The sequence below is a fragment of the Oryza sativa genome, chromosome 11, assembly GCF_034140825.1.
Source record: "Oryza sativa Japonica Group chromosome 11, ASM3414082v1".
Taxonomy (NCBI): Eukaryota; Viridiplantae; Streptophyta; class Magnoliopsida; order Poales; family Poaceae; genus Oryza; species Oryza sativa.
This window is the reverse complement of record NC_089045.1, coordinates 18,045,288-18,060,071: the sequence shown is the minus strand read 5'-3', so window position 1 is coordinate 18,060,071 and position 14,784 is coordinate 18,045,288. Positions and strand designations below refer to the sequence as shown.

At 42.3% G+C, this 14,784-nt stretch overlaps 1 long non-coding RNA gene across 1 annotated transcript; it reads right to left on the bottom strand.

The window, feature by feature from the left end:
* Window positions 1-1,310: 1,310 nt before the first annotated feature.
* On the bottom strand, window positions 1,311-3,464 carry LOC9269408 (uncharacterized). The gene is made up of 6 exons (XR_010737388.1): window positions 3,143-3,464; window positions 2,965-3,018; window positions 2,571-2,844; window positions 2,300-2,491; window positions 1,817-2,208; window positions 1,311-1,703 (listed from the first exon to the last, which is right to left on the bottom strand). It is a non-coding gene; the product is annotated as an uncharacterized lncRNA (long non-coding RNA).
* Between the last annotated feature and the right edge of the window lie 11,320 nt (window positions 3,465-14,784).

The window sequence follows — 14,784 nt, the reverse complement described above, 5'->3', positions numbered from 1 at the left end:
AATAACTAATCACACTGATTGCGACTAATTTGCAAGAGGAATGTTTTAAGCCTAATTGCTCCATGATTTGAGAATGTGGTGCTACAGTAAATATTTGCTAATGACGGATTAATTAGCCTTAATATATTCGCCTCGCGGTTTACTGATGGATTCTGTAATTAGTTTTTTTACCAGTGCCCGAATATCCCATGCAACACCCTATATAATAACCGATGTGACGCGCCAAAACTTTATAACCTTGAATCTAAACACCCCCTTCATTGCTGAATGCTGATGCATGTTGACATATACAGATACATTAGAGATCATAGGCACCGATCAAAAAATTTTGTAAGCGTTGACTTGGTAATTCATGAAATAATATAAACTTTTATTCTATTATATCGTACCAAAATGGAAAATGTGTAAAATTATTATTTTTCATCATCAGTTCAACATCCATTGCCAGATAAGTTCCTCTCAGAAATGGAGGATTGTAGTTCAGCTTTGTTTTGACCATCATGCATCTGAGACCATTTTTGAGAAATTTGTGGATCGCAATGTTGATTAGTAGGTTGTCTCGAACATCACATGTTAACAAACACTCAAAATCTATTGCATTTTCCCACATTATATGTCAGACGAAATATACAAACACAATAAAGTTTAATAACTATATCTACTTAAATGTTATTTGACATACTATACATTAAGCACCCTTTTAAAACACTAAAAAAATACAAAGCAGCTAACAATACCGAATATATAATTTGCCGTAGCTCGATAAACACTCGAAAACTCAAAGCAAGATATTTGTCTATATGGCATTGTAGTGAAGCTCACTGCCTACAGTATCTAATTGGAAAAAAAGACCACGTCTCCACGATGTACATAAATTAGCTTCTCTTCAGCAACAACTACTTCAAATATGCCCCTCTTGGCCTGCAATTAAAATAGCATTTACATGATCACCGATGAGATGTATACATCTCCTGCCGTGTGACCAATATAAGTTAATGTGATCTGCAAAACCCAAAAGCTAATATCTCTTTCACTTGTTAATGTGATATGCAAAACCTAGAAGCTGATATCTCTTTCACTTGCAAAAAATGGTCATCACATAGTTATCCAAAAAATATCATCCATAGTTGCCTTAATTGAAGTACAAAAGTATATATCAAATGTGACCATTCTACAAACACTAAAATTAGTTAAAACCACCTTTATATTTTCCTTTATCATAATACTAATACAAAAGGACCATATTGTAAAGCATGCAAAGACCTAGAATTGAAGTGGCAGCCAACAATCTTAAAATCTGGAGATTAATATCTTTCATGGAATTTCCCCGAAGGAAAGGGTTCCTCTATTAGGCTGGAAAAAGTTCAACATCTCAAATTAGGGAAAATGCATCATCTGAAATTGGAATGGCATATACTCCCCCCATCCCAAAATATAACAAATTCTAGCACTCAGAATTTGTCCCAAAATATAGCAACTTCTTTACCAACATTCTCTTCTCAACCAATTACAATCCTCCATTATTCAATTTCCCCACCTACATCCACTCTTCAACCAATCACACCTCCATCCATTTAATTTTGCATACTTTCTTAATAACCGTGTCCAACCTCAAAGCTTCTTATATTTTGTGACGGAGGTAGTACCTTTTCAAGATTCAATGTAATCCAAGAGTCCACAGCTACACTCCACTTTTGGTGAAACTACAAATAAATAATATATCCACAATGATGATGAAAATGGTTCAAACATGGACATCAGTAAGCTCGGCACATAGAAACACTAACCATAAGAATATGATGCCTTAAGGCCTTACCGCTGGAAACCATCTAGATTTAAAGCAAATTTAGAGCCTCCACTGGACTGAATATTTTGATCAATGTGGCAAGGGCCTTAAAATCTGAAAGCTTGGGTAGACATTAGCATGAGGGATGTTCGGCATGGCTGCAAGTACTCAATTCTTGAGACACCAAACATGGCCTTAGAAATTCTCATTTTTAGCCACATCAAATCTTTCAATCAAATTTCAGCCAAATAAAAAGAAATAAAAGAACAAGCCAAGAAAATATATGCTGATATATAAAATTTATACATTACGTCATTAGTAAATAGAACTCATTTCACATATCCACAAATCTTTGGCAGCATGACATCGTTTTTTAAAATATATTTGGAGCTTTAGATAAATCTGAATTGTTTGGTGAGCACCTGCTGTGTCATTAAAAAAAGGGGGGGAAATTAGAAGTATATAGATGTATGCATGGGCAGGAGGTAGCAAAAGTTTAGCTAGGATTTCTACCATAAGTAAAAGGAGTGTGAAACGATATCATCCAACTTTGTGCATAGGGACTGCACCAGCAACAAACAATGTGGACCATTTTACTTGTTGACTGAAACACAGCTTATGTTCCTAAAATAAAGATAGCCCATTGATTAGGACGAGGGACACTAAGTTCCAAGGCTGAAATTTTGATTCCAATATTTGACATTCCTGAAATGATTAAAAAATATTAATAGGGGGAAGAAGTGCATGATTACCTCATCACGAGAGAAATTCGTGACCCACTTACAAATTCCAGGAACACGATGATCTCCATTATTATACTACCTCCGTTTCGTTTCAGATTATAAAACTTTTTAGCATTGCCCACATTTATATAGATGTTAATGAATCTAGACATACATATATATCTAGATTCATTAACATATATATGAATGTGGACAATGATAGAAAGTCTTATAATATGAAACCTCTGACAACAAAGTGCTCAACTTTCACGGTACAAAGTGCATACTTCTGAGGCTTAATCAAGCGGAGCCATTAAATCAAACAGAAGCAAGCCTCTGTGGATTGTGAATGTCAGATCGGAGCAATAAAAAGTTGATAGCAAAGCAAGCATAAAGGCAATGAAGCAATGGTTGAACCAATATGCACGGAAGAACGTAATACGCAGTTTGGCCAACCTGGCTTAGGCAAATCAACGAACACATTGCATACGTCCTAGGGATTGTTGAATGCTGCGATAAAAATGGGATGGGATCGAAGCATTGTTTAGTGATTAACTAACCTAATTAAGGGATTTAGGGATGGATCGAGTGTATGATTAAGAGGTTGAGAGCTGGCGTTGGAAGGCAGACTCACCAGAGGCGTGGTGGTGCTTCGCGCTGCAAGGAGATTTGGTGAGCACAGGGGAAGGAGTGGTGCCGGGGAGGGGCAAAGCTGAGGCCGTCGGGGCCGGCCTCTGTGGACCGCCGGGGAGGGGCGGAACTGAGGGCTTCAAGCCAGCCGCTGTCGACCCCTGCCTCTCTCGTGTCGCGCCTGGCTCTCCGTCCTCTCGAAACTGGCTCTCCGGCGGGCGCGCGCGAGGAGGCGGCGGCGCCCGGCGCCTACGACGGCGCTGCGAGGGAGCGGGCGCGAGGGGAAGGGTGAGGGCGAGGCGTAGGGACGTACGGCCCGTTTGGTTGGGAAGAGATTTTAGGAGGGATTAGAAGTTTAGAGGGATTTGTTTGGTTGGGAGACATGCGAATTTTAGTGGGATGGGGATGGAGAATTGAAGATCGAACTCCCTCCTTTTCAATACCTGGGTGGGGGTGGTAATTGGGAGGGAATTCCTCCTTTACTCCGCCTAAACAAATCTCAACCATCCGTTTTCATTAATGATCTAATCTCCAACTAAACTCCCTGTCAATTTCCACCACCTCTACCAAACAAGAGACTGGGATGAAAAATCAAATTTCCATCTTAATCTCACTATCAATTCCCTCGTGTAAACTCCCAATTCCCTTCTCTCAAGTTGCCAAACAAGCCAAGTTGCCAAACAAGCCGTAGGGTGGGTGGGGAAGATCGGAAGAAGCGGCACTCGATCGCTATTTTTTTTCTTTTTACCGATCTCTTTCTGTAACCGCTGTTTAGGCGGAGTGGGGAGTGGGAATCGCTAATTGCAGGGGTTGATTCAACTTTTGATATAAACCGTTGGATAAATAGATCTAAGGGTCAGGAGAGAGAGAGAGGTGTTTGATGAACTGGTGCTTTTTATATTGGTATAGATATAGATGAATAACTTCTTATTATCATGGTGACAGGCCTGAAGAGAAGAGTTCAGCCATGAGTGATAGGGCTGTTCTTCTTTCAAAACATTTTGCCAATAGAGTTAGCGCGTCCTTCCGGCGCAGGGTGTTTACTTGAAAATGCCAATAGCCTGTTCCAGCTGCAGGGGCCTTGCACGTCTATGAGAATCATTGTTGGAGAACTCACCGCATCCTGTCCTCTAGGGCTTCTTGCGCTTGACCGCCTATCACCGTTAGGTCCCGGTGGTTCGACAAGTCATCACAGACACCAAGACAGAGAGACATAGCGAGGACGTGAGATTTGAAGGTCTGTGATATCGACTTCGGCGGCGGCATTGAGAAGAATGATCCAAATGAGGTGTCAATGATCTGGGTCAGCCAAGGCTGGCAGCGTTGGATGGAGTTGATCTGGCCAGCCCTAGCTCGATCTAGGTGAGCTGAGCCCGATGAGGGGGGGGGGGGGGCAGTGTCGATCGTGCGAAGGCTAGATGGCTGACCTAGCTCGCGCTGAGAGAACAGGAGAACGATGAGATCAGGAGACTTAGAGAGGGAAGTTTTTTCCCCCTTTTTTTTTATCTTTTAAGCCTCATCGCTCGGATGTGAAGTCCATCGAAAATATCTACTCCTACATCTCATCATTTACACTCTGCAAAGTAAGAATAACATGAATTGACCCAGATTCTTTCACTCACATAAAGCTAGGGGTTAGCATTTTTAATTAGGTGGTGAGAAATTTGGTATTTTTACATATACTGTCCGCAACCGCAATGGATTATCGACCATCCTTAAAACATGTTTGTACTGTAATTTTTATCAATTTATGATATATGATGGTGACCGAATTTGCCTCCAACACCAAAAAGTAACATATGAAGCCAAAAACATAAGGTTCGTACAATATGTTAATGGTTTTGGAATTGCTAATTCTTGAAATTGCAAAGACTTACAAATAAAACATTTAAATTCACCTTTCACCCACAGATAAATTAAAAACCGATGTTAGAAAGTGGACCACAGGAAAAAAACTCCAGTCAAATGAGAAATTAAATTTTGTTAAAATTTTTCATTATGTCTGATAAGTTTGCGAACAGAGATGAAACTTAAAAAAAAATTAATTTTATAATCTTTAGGAAAATCCATTCTAATGCGCAAGGGTAGTTTGTATGGAAGACAGCTACGGTTGCAACCCTTCTAAAGGATGATTTGCACCTTATTCTTTATGGGATAGAACCCAAGAGATATCTTATTTGTTTAGCTTTCGTCGGCATTGTAATCTTTCTAGCTATTTCATTCTTTTCTATGCATATAAAACTTCCTTATTTTCAATGTATTAACTTCGTGGGCCTTTTATTGCAGTGGTTCAAGTAAAAAACAAAAAAAAAAAGGAAAACTCCATCCTGACGTCAATTTCAGGTTTCCTCAAAACCAAACATAACTAAAGCTATAATTTACAAAGAGTGAAGTAGAGTGCGGTCCCTAGTTCGTTACGTCATTTAGATTCTCAAATACATTTTCAGATTTTCGAACTTATCAAAGCGGATCATTCGGTCCCAAATTACTACGACTCCAATGGGACCACATGTGGCACGTACGCGGCAAGCCATACGGCCGTTAACTCATTTTCTTTATATTTCCCTCCATTTTCTTCTCTTTTTCCTTCCTGTTTATGTGAAAAAAAAGATAGAAGTGAAACATTAGAACGGAAGTAATATGATGAGGGATGTTAGGTCCCGATCTTTCGATAGGTATTGATAAACAGTCGATTTGGGCGGAGTCGTGACACAACTCGATCCGGCTTCTGAACGAACACACTACTGAGCCCCGCAATCGTAGCACCACGTCTCCTCTGGTTATCAACCATGCTGAAACCCGGTTGATCTCGCCGAGGAGGCTAATCCATGCACGCGAATCGAAGAACATAAGTAAGAACAAGATATATTGCAACCAAATTGCATATAAATGATCAAGCACTCGAATTTGGAGTTCCACAAACCGATATAGCGACGAAACTGTTCTTGACAGATTAATCTAAGCAAAACCTGACTCTAAACGATGACGGCTACTGATTAAGTATGATTAGGGACGTCCTAGGGTTGCCTTAGGGTGCACACCCCCTTGGGCTAAGCCCACGACACAATTACAAGGCCCAAAACCCAAATCAGATTCGGACTGGATGAGATACGTGGCTTGTTTTACAGATTCCCGGCAGCTCAGTAGGAATTTTGACGTGGGACCAAAACCATCTGAAAATAGACTCCATAATCTTTCCAAAAAGTACTAATGGGAAATTTCTTCTATATCAGCGGCTAGGTCCGTTTGTATTTGATGCTGTTAGGAGGCCCGAATCTGAATCCAAAACGTGTAGAATTTTATCTCTTATCTTCTATGTGAACGTGCTGATGAAGCCTAGAGGGGGGGGGGTGAATAGTCTGTCCCTGAAAACTTAAAAACAAATCGTAGCGGTAAAATTCAAATAGACCCGTAACTTCCTGGTAAGGAACACCGGAACTTTCGGTCTGCCAGGCCCGGAACTTCTGGTTTGCCAGGCCCGGAACTTCCGGTGTTCTAGGACAGGAACTTTCGGGTAACAGAACAAGGATGAAATTCCAATTTCGAAACACGAGACTAAGCCAATCTTCACAAGATGAAGCACATGTATTCTAAGTAGAGGATAGATCACAGAAACATCCATAGAAACATCACAGAAAGAGACAAGAGCGATTTTTTCCTTAAGTTCGGATCTTGCGATACTACTCTCCGTTGAGGAGCTCCAAAGAGCCGGGTCTCGATTAACCCCTTGCCTCACTTGTGCAAAAACCCCATGGGAAATCCACAGCCTTCAACCCCAAACACTCCTAGGCAAATTTCTAGAATTAAGTGACCACCAAGATCCAACTCAACCTACTTCTAGAAATCCGCCACAAGTGTGGGTTGCTCTACTTGGAAAGCCTCTAGAATCTCAGCATAAGAACTTCATTAACTTACCTCGTTCCCTTTCGGAGGAGAGGAGATCCTTCACAAACTTACCCGGGACATCTACAATATGCAACGGATTCTCGCGGGCGACACCTAACCGTCTAGGAGATCATCTCCAAGAGTAATAAGCACCAAGATGACATCCCACGAGATATTCCAAGTGCTCACCCAAGATCCTAGTCTTCACAACTCTCCAAATCTTGTTCTCTCCCTCTCAAATCTCTCTTTCTCACAAGAATTAGGCTCTAGATTGAGTGGAGAAGGCAAGAAACACTTGGGAGAGGCTAGCAACAGCTCTAGGTTCGAAAAGTGAAAGTGGAATGGCCAAAGAATGAGCTGGAAATGAGCTGGTTATGTATAACGGCTAGGTGATATCATCTAACCGTTACTCACAATTTTGAACTAGAAACTAGACAGGAAGTTCCGGACTTGGAAGACAGGAACTTCCGGACAACACTTGGAAAATCTTTTTCACAAGACCGGAACTTCCAGACCTGGAAGACAGGAAGTTCCGGACTTGCATTTTTTGGATAGATGGAGAATTTGCAAAAATAACTCCTAGGGAAACTTGACACTTGGTTCACACTAAGAGCACTTGACATATCTCAGAGCATCACCTGGACCCTTCTTAATAGTACGGTTTTTCCTAAAAACTCGATTTCAAAAGATAAACTATCCTATGCACTTCTCGAGTTTCGGTCAGCTTTGATTTTGTACTTTTGGGGGGTCTCCAAGCATCCATCTTCCACACCTTTGGACTAATGTACCTGAAAGTTACTCAATGAACTCATTAGTCCCTTAACCACATTTGTCATTAATCACCAAAACCCACTAGGGGGATTAATGCACTTTCACTATGGACCAGAAGTGACGTGGTGAGATGGAAGTGGACTTGGAGAAGGTCTTGGTTTGGTCACCAATCAACTTGTTCAATCATCCATACATTCCTTACGCCCGGTCTCTTTTCTTTCGCCCAAGCAAGTACCTCTGCAAACGAAAACACACAAAACTCATTGTGTAGTAACGTTTGTTCAGATATATAACAAATAAATCTAATGTAGAACATATGCACCTTTGGTTGATTAATACATAAGGTAGTTTTGGTTATATCCAAGATAGTTGTGTCCTCATCATCCTCCCTTCTTGATGGGAAACCGTCCTTGGTTTCACCTTGTCATGGAGCATATTGAACTTATCTTTATCTATCACAACATCTGGTGAGAAACATTTCTTGATGGTCATATGGTTGGATCCTGAAGTCTATGTAGTCGCAAAACCACAACACTCCCCTTCTTGCAAACCAACTTGTAACTCATTTAAATAACTAGAGGAACTAGATAGAGAATTACTTATACGCATGCGGTCCTCTAGACAATACATTTCGTCATGAAAAGGAGGTATAGTAAAATTCGAACAAATATATACTCGATGCACATTATATTCTCCTTTACTATCTCAATTGCCAATAACATGAAAAATCAAATCAGAAGATAGCAATTTAGTGGACAAAGATCATCAAATTGAATATATCCCCAAGTATTTAAAGAAGATAGCAATTTAAACTTTTCATTCTCGCTAGCAATGTGAATAACATGTTTAAACTCAACACAAGGTGGCTGTACTACAGAACTAACATGTTCATCCACTAGTTGTGGCATGGATATAAGTGAAGCATCGCACAACTCTTCCTTATCACAAGAAACATCAAGCAAATTGTTTTGTGACAAAGGTATTTCAATAATTGTTTCCACTATGGGTTGCCCTAATGTAGCCCAAGTAGTGGACATAGTTGGCACATCATAAATATGCATACCTTGAGTAGTTGTAGCACCATTATCATTACCTTTTTTCTCATCATCAAAAGTTATAGGCGCTTGGTTAATTAAACATTCCTCAAGCATGCATGGAGCTATGGATAGGTCTTTTTGCTCTTTGTCTTTCTTCTCTTCCTTCTCATCATCTTCAACATCGGAGGTGTTGATGTAGCCATCTTCCTTAGCAACGTTTGCCCGTTGACTAGAGAAAACCTTCTACACATGGCCAAATCTATGGCAGCGGTGGCACTGAATCCTGGGCGTGCGTCCCATCAAAGCAACGGATGAGGCACTCTTGGCATGTACCTGCGAAGAACCTTTACCTGAAACTGCAGGTCGTGGGGGACGTGGTTTTGGAGCTGCAGAAACTCCGGACGCAACTGGTCGCTTGCTCGTTGGTGGAGGCTCCTAGAAAGAGATAGGCTTGGGTAGCCTCGAAGGTGGCTTCGCCCGCGGCGTGTACGTGCTCGCCTTGTTCTTAACCTGTTGATCACGCCCCTGCAATTCCTTCTCTTCAAGCATAGCAAACTGAAACAACTGGTTGACAATGTTAAATTCCTTATTATCAACTATGTCCTGAATTTCGCGCCTCAATCCCAAGTAAAAACGACAAATAGAATTCTCGGTTCCCTCTACTATGCTACATCGCATCAATCCCTTTTGTATTTTGTAGCTCACCATAGTAATCCTGTACTGATTTATCCCCTTGTTCTAAATGCATCAGTTTCTTGCTTAAATCTCTAAGATAAGATGGAGGAACAAATCTATCACGCATAGCTACCTTAAGTTCTTTCCAAGTAGTAGGTAAAACTCTATCATCAGCTAACCCAGCCCACCATATGATAGCAAAACCTTTGAACTCACTACTGGCTTGTCGAACTCTATGTTGGTCAGGCACAAGGCGGGGCACTAAACTTTTGCTCTACTGTCATCTCCCAATCAAAGTATTTCTCTACATCGTAATAACCCGAAAAACATGGTATTTTAAACTTAACCTTAGCATAAGGATCATTGGGCACGCGATTATTGTTACCTTGTTGGTATCGCTGATTTTGAGCGCCACTCATACCTGTCATTGCAAACACAAAAACAGCAGCAAACAGTGAGGGTTATCCCTAATAATCTGCTACGCGGTGTAGTGGTGCCTCTCAATAACTCAGCCAAATGGAGCACCTTATCAAGCTCTTACAAGTGTCTTACCAGCAATGCTAAGTACGGTACAACCGGTGGCTGGTTCGTGACACCTTGAAGGATGTGATGTGGCGATTGCAAGAATCAAAGTCGTGCTGACCAGAAGTATATAGTGGAGCTTGGGAGGCACAATATATAGTAGCAAAGGAACACAATTCTGCTAATCAGAAAATGTGAAGTTGAATAATAGTTTAAAGTACTAGTCAATGTGCTGATCTAGCCTAGACTTGATTCTAGCTCAAGCAAGCACCCGATAACACTAAGGACTAGAAACAGCTCAAACCACTCAAAAGAATCACTGAATTTTCTCTTCTTTTTTTTTTCTTTTTTTTGGTGCGGCTTTTTTTCTTCTATTTTTAAGCACCTTTCTGCCTTTTTTTTCTTTTTTTAGTGCGGCTTTTTATTTCCTTTTCTTTTCACCATTTTGCCTTTTTTTACTATTTTTTCAACTAGAACTGGCCACTGACCTCGAACGGGAACTCAAATATAAATATGAATATTACAGGGACTCAAATGCAAAGTGTAAAACTAAAATTTGATCACCTCAAAAATGGATTGCTCATGACATATAGGTTCCGTTTTTTTAAAAATATCTTAAATCCAATACAACAAATATATGATATAGGGATACCCGGAAGTGGACAGGCCACGGTAGAGACATGAGGCGAGTCGGCCTGGGCTAGAAAAATGGACTCCACCCTTATCCACAACTCTCTCTCCCTACCGAATAGATCTGATCTACCTCTCCTATCCCCTAGTGCCGCACACAAGCACAGCAATACATGAGCCTTATCAGTTGAGCAACTCCAAAACCACTCGATGTAAACTTCTCCAAACTACAAAAGCGGAAACCCAATGACGAGATGATTCAATTTTTCAAGGTCCCGGCAACAACCGATGAGATGAAAAACTGAACCCAAAACTGATGTACAACTCACACAGATTTGAGTGATGAACCCTAGACGTAAGTGATGAACAGATGCAATACTCAAAACTAAAAATTAAATCTAAAACTAAACCAGCACTCGACACGACGATGCAATCTAGAATTCAACAAAGCAAAATCTAATAGAACAATGCAACGGCTCAAATTGTCTAGGTAAAGAATAAAAATTTTTGTGTTGCAATTTTCTGGTTATGGAAGATAAATTATCTAACAGGCAACCACGCTCTGATACCAACTGATGAGGGATGTTAGGTCTCGATCTTCCGATAGGTATTGATAAACAGTCGATTTGGGCGGAGTCGTGACACAACTCGATCCAGCTTCTGAACGAAGACGCTACTAAGCCCCGCAAACGTAGCATCACGTCTTCCCTGGTTATCAACCGTGCTGAAACCGGTTGACCTCGCCGAGAAGGCTAATCCCTGCATGCGAATCGAAGAACACAAGCAAGAATAAGATAGATTGCAACCAAATTGCATATGAATGATTAAGCGCTTGAATTTGGGGTTCAACAAACTGATCTAGCGGCGAAACTGTTCTTATAGATTGATCTAAGCAAAACCCGACTCTAAACAATGACGGCTACTGATTAAATATGATTAGGGACGTCCTAGGGTTGCCCCTGGGCACACACCCTCATGGGCTAGGCCCACGACACAATTACAAGGCCCAAAACCCAAATCAGATTAGGACTGGATAAGATATGTGGCTTGTTTTGCATATTCTCGGTAGCTCGATAGGAATTTTGACGTAGGACCAAAACCATCTGAAAGTACACTCCATAATCTTTCCAACAAGTACTCATGGGCCCCGAAATTCCTTCTAGATCAGCGGCTAGGTCCGTTTGAAGTTGATACTTTCAGGAGGCCCGAATCCAAATCTAAAACGTGTAGAACTTTATCTCTTATCTTCTATAGACCAGAAGTGACGTGGTAAGATGGAAGTGGACTTGGAGAAGGTCTTGGTTTGGTCCCGGTTGCAATAAAAACCGGGATTAAAAATGATCTTTAGTCCCAGTTAAAAACACCACAGCTATTTTATGATCTTTAATCCCGGTTGGTAATACCAACCGGGACTAAAAATCATCTTTACTCTCGGTTCATCCCGTGTCAGTAGTCTGTCAGGGGGCCGAGGATCTTTAGTCCCGGTTGATAATACCAACCGGGACTAAAAATCATCTTTATAGCCCCGGTTGATAATACTAACCGCGACTAAAAATTATATTGATCTTTAGTCTCGGTTAGTATTACAAACCGAGACTAAAATTTAATACGTAGTATATAATCCCTATCCCTTATCCTCTCCTACACTTCACAGATCCGTTCCCCTTCCATTTCACAGATCTAACTCCTCCTCCCCCTCCTCCCGTTCCTCCTCCCCTCTCCTCCCCTCTCCTCACTTCACATCCGGGGGCCGGTGGCGGCGGCCCGGCCGCCGGCGGGGCTGCGGCGGTGGTGCCACGAGGGGCGGCGGCCGGCGGGGCCGCGCCCGGCGGCGGCCATGGCGGGCGGCGGTGGTGCCGCGCGGGGCGGCAGCCAGGGCGGGCGGCGATGCCGCGCGCGGCGGCCGGCGGGGGCACTCCCGGCGGAGGCCATGGCGGGCGGCCGGAGGTGCCGCGCGGCGGCGACCAGTAGGCGCGCGCCCGGTGGCGGCCATGCCCTCTCGACTGCCGGCCAGCCTCTTTTCTTTTTTTTTTTTTATAATTTGTGATTGATTGAGATGTGTAATTTTGTGATTCATTGCATGGATATGAGATGTATAATCTGTGATGTATTTGATTTGTGTGTAATTTTTAGGATTTGTGATGTATTTGATTTATGTTTATAAGTAACTTAAGATTTGAGATGTTACATTTAATTGGGGATGTTACTTTGAATTGGGGATTTGGGGATTGATTTATGGATATACATGGCACTAGATTCAGGTGAAAATATAGAGATTAAATCTGGCAAAAGAAAAAAAAAACGCTACTCTCTCTTTAGTCTCGGTTGGTGTTATCAACCGGGACTAAAGATTCCTCTCTTTTTTCCCGGTTGGTAACACTAACCGGGACTAAAGATCGATCTTTAGTCCCGGGTATTTGAACCGGGACCTTGGGTTCTTACTCCCGGTTGAAAAACCGGGACTATAGGGGGTTACCAACCGGGAGTAAAAAGGCTTTCTCCACCAGTGTTGTGTCCTCATCATAATAAATGGAAGAAAATTTGGAATAAGAATATCTGTGTGGCATGTCAGTTTAGTGTCTACGTGGCATTCCACGTAAGCACCTTGTAGTGTCCCCAATAGGTCGTGGCTTTAGAACCCGGATGACACACTTCAACAAAACCAGAACTTAAAAATGCATTTTGAGTATTTGATGACATAGATAGCACACACCAACAAGTTTAGTGACCATCAATATACTTTACTCATTTACAAAGATCATAACCAAACTCACACCAAGACAATCATGCATCCTTTCTCGCGCTTCTGATTTGTTTCATGGTACAATTGGCCTCTCAATAAGAAACCCGAGTATTAATTACGCTCTTAATTTCCTCACCATCCAAGTCATTAGAGCAAGTATAATAGGCTGTTTTAGCCGGTGATAAAACGGCCACGTCAGATTTGTTGATGAGCTGGGCAGGAGAGAGAGCGTGAGCCGGCGACTAAATTATCGCCGACTACACACGCGCTCCAACTCAGTGCAGCAACACCAGGTTAGCTATGATTGGGCCACGCAGTTGTGGGTCCACGAGAGTTGAGGCGAAGCAGAAATGGCAAGATGAAGCAACGGCAACCGGCCGAGAATGCAGAGGCAGCGCAACGGCGACCACCGTGGTGAGCTTGAGTGCGAAGTGCTCGACGACGACGGAGCGGAAAGCTCACCGACGAGGCAGCAAGAACTATAGCAGAGAGCTCGTTGATGGCGAGATGGAAGCTGAGCTCGAGGACGACGATGGCTGTGTTGGTGGTGACGAAAGCTGGGAGGTCACACAACGGTGCCGTTGGCGGTGACGGAAGCAGCTAGCTCGAGGGTTGTGGCGACGGAGAGAGAAGTTGCGAGCTCAAAAGATGACTGGAATGACGGCGGTTCAGCGTTTCCCGTGCAGCTGCCTGTCATCCTACTTCACCCTTGCTCCACTCATCCGCCGGCTTCTCCGGCTCCGCCGGAGTCAATCCGCTAGCAATTGGCATCTATCTGTGTCATGCTCGTAGCTTGTGAAAACACATCCTCGCTAGGTTGCCTAGCAGCAACCCATTCAAGCAGGAGGTGGGAAAATAGGTACAGTAACGCAACAAGCAAGAAGATGAATTGGATGGAGTAAGCTTAAGATTAAAAAAATAGACAGCAGTCGGTGTAAACCTGCTTATTGTATATATTAACTTTTGGCACTAGCTGTAAGAAGCTGACGTAGTCATTTTTACCGTCATTAGCCGGCTGCACTATTAACCTTGCTCTTAGGAATTTAAACTATCAGGCTTGGCATGCAGTGGGCAGTGGGCAGCAGCGGGTGCAACGTGCAATTAACATATGTTGATGTTAGCATATGCCGCGTTGTCGCGTGTATTTTACTCGTTTGAGTAGAAACTTCGCTCTCTTTTCCAAACCCTTTCCTCTACGTTACGTACGGCATTATGTGTCCTCTTCAAAAGTTGTAGTTCTATATATACAGTTGAAGAATTAATTAATTCTTCCTCGATCACCCACTGCCCCTCTGAGAGCTCTCAAAGCAGGTTTAATAATATCGTTAACTTGCTAGCTGTAAAATATCCGCATCATTATAGCCTGTTACTACCTCCGTCCTA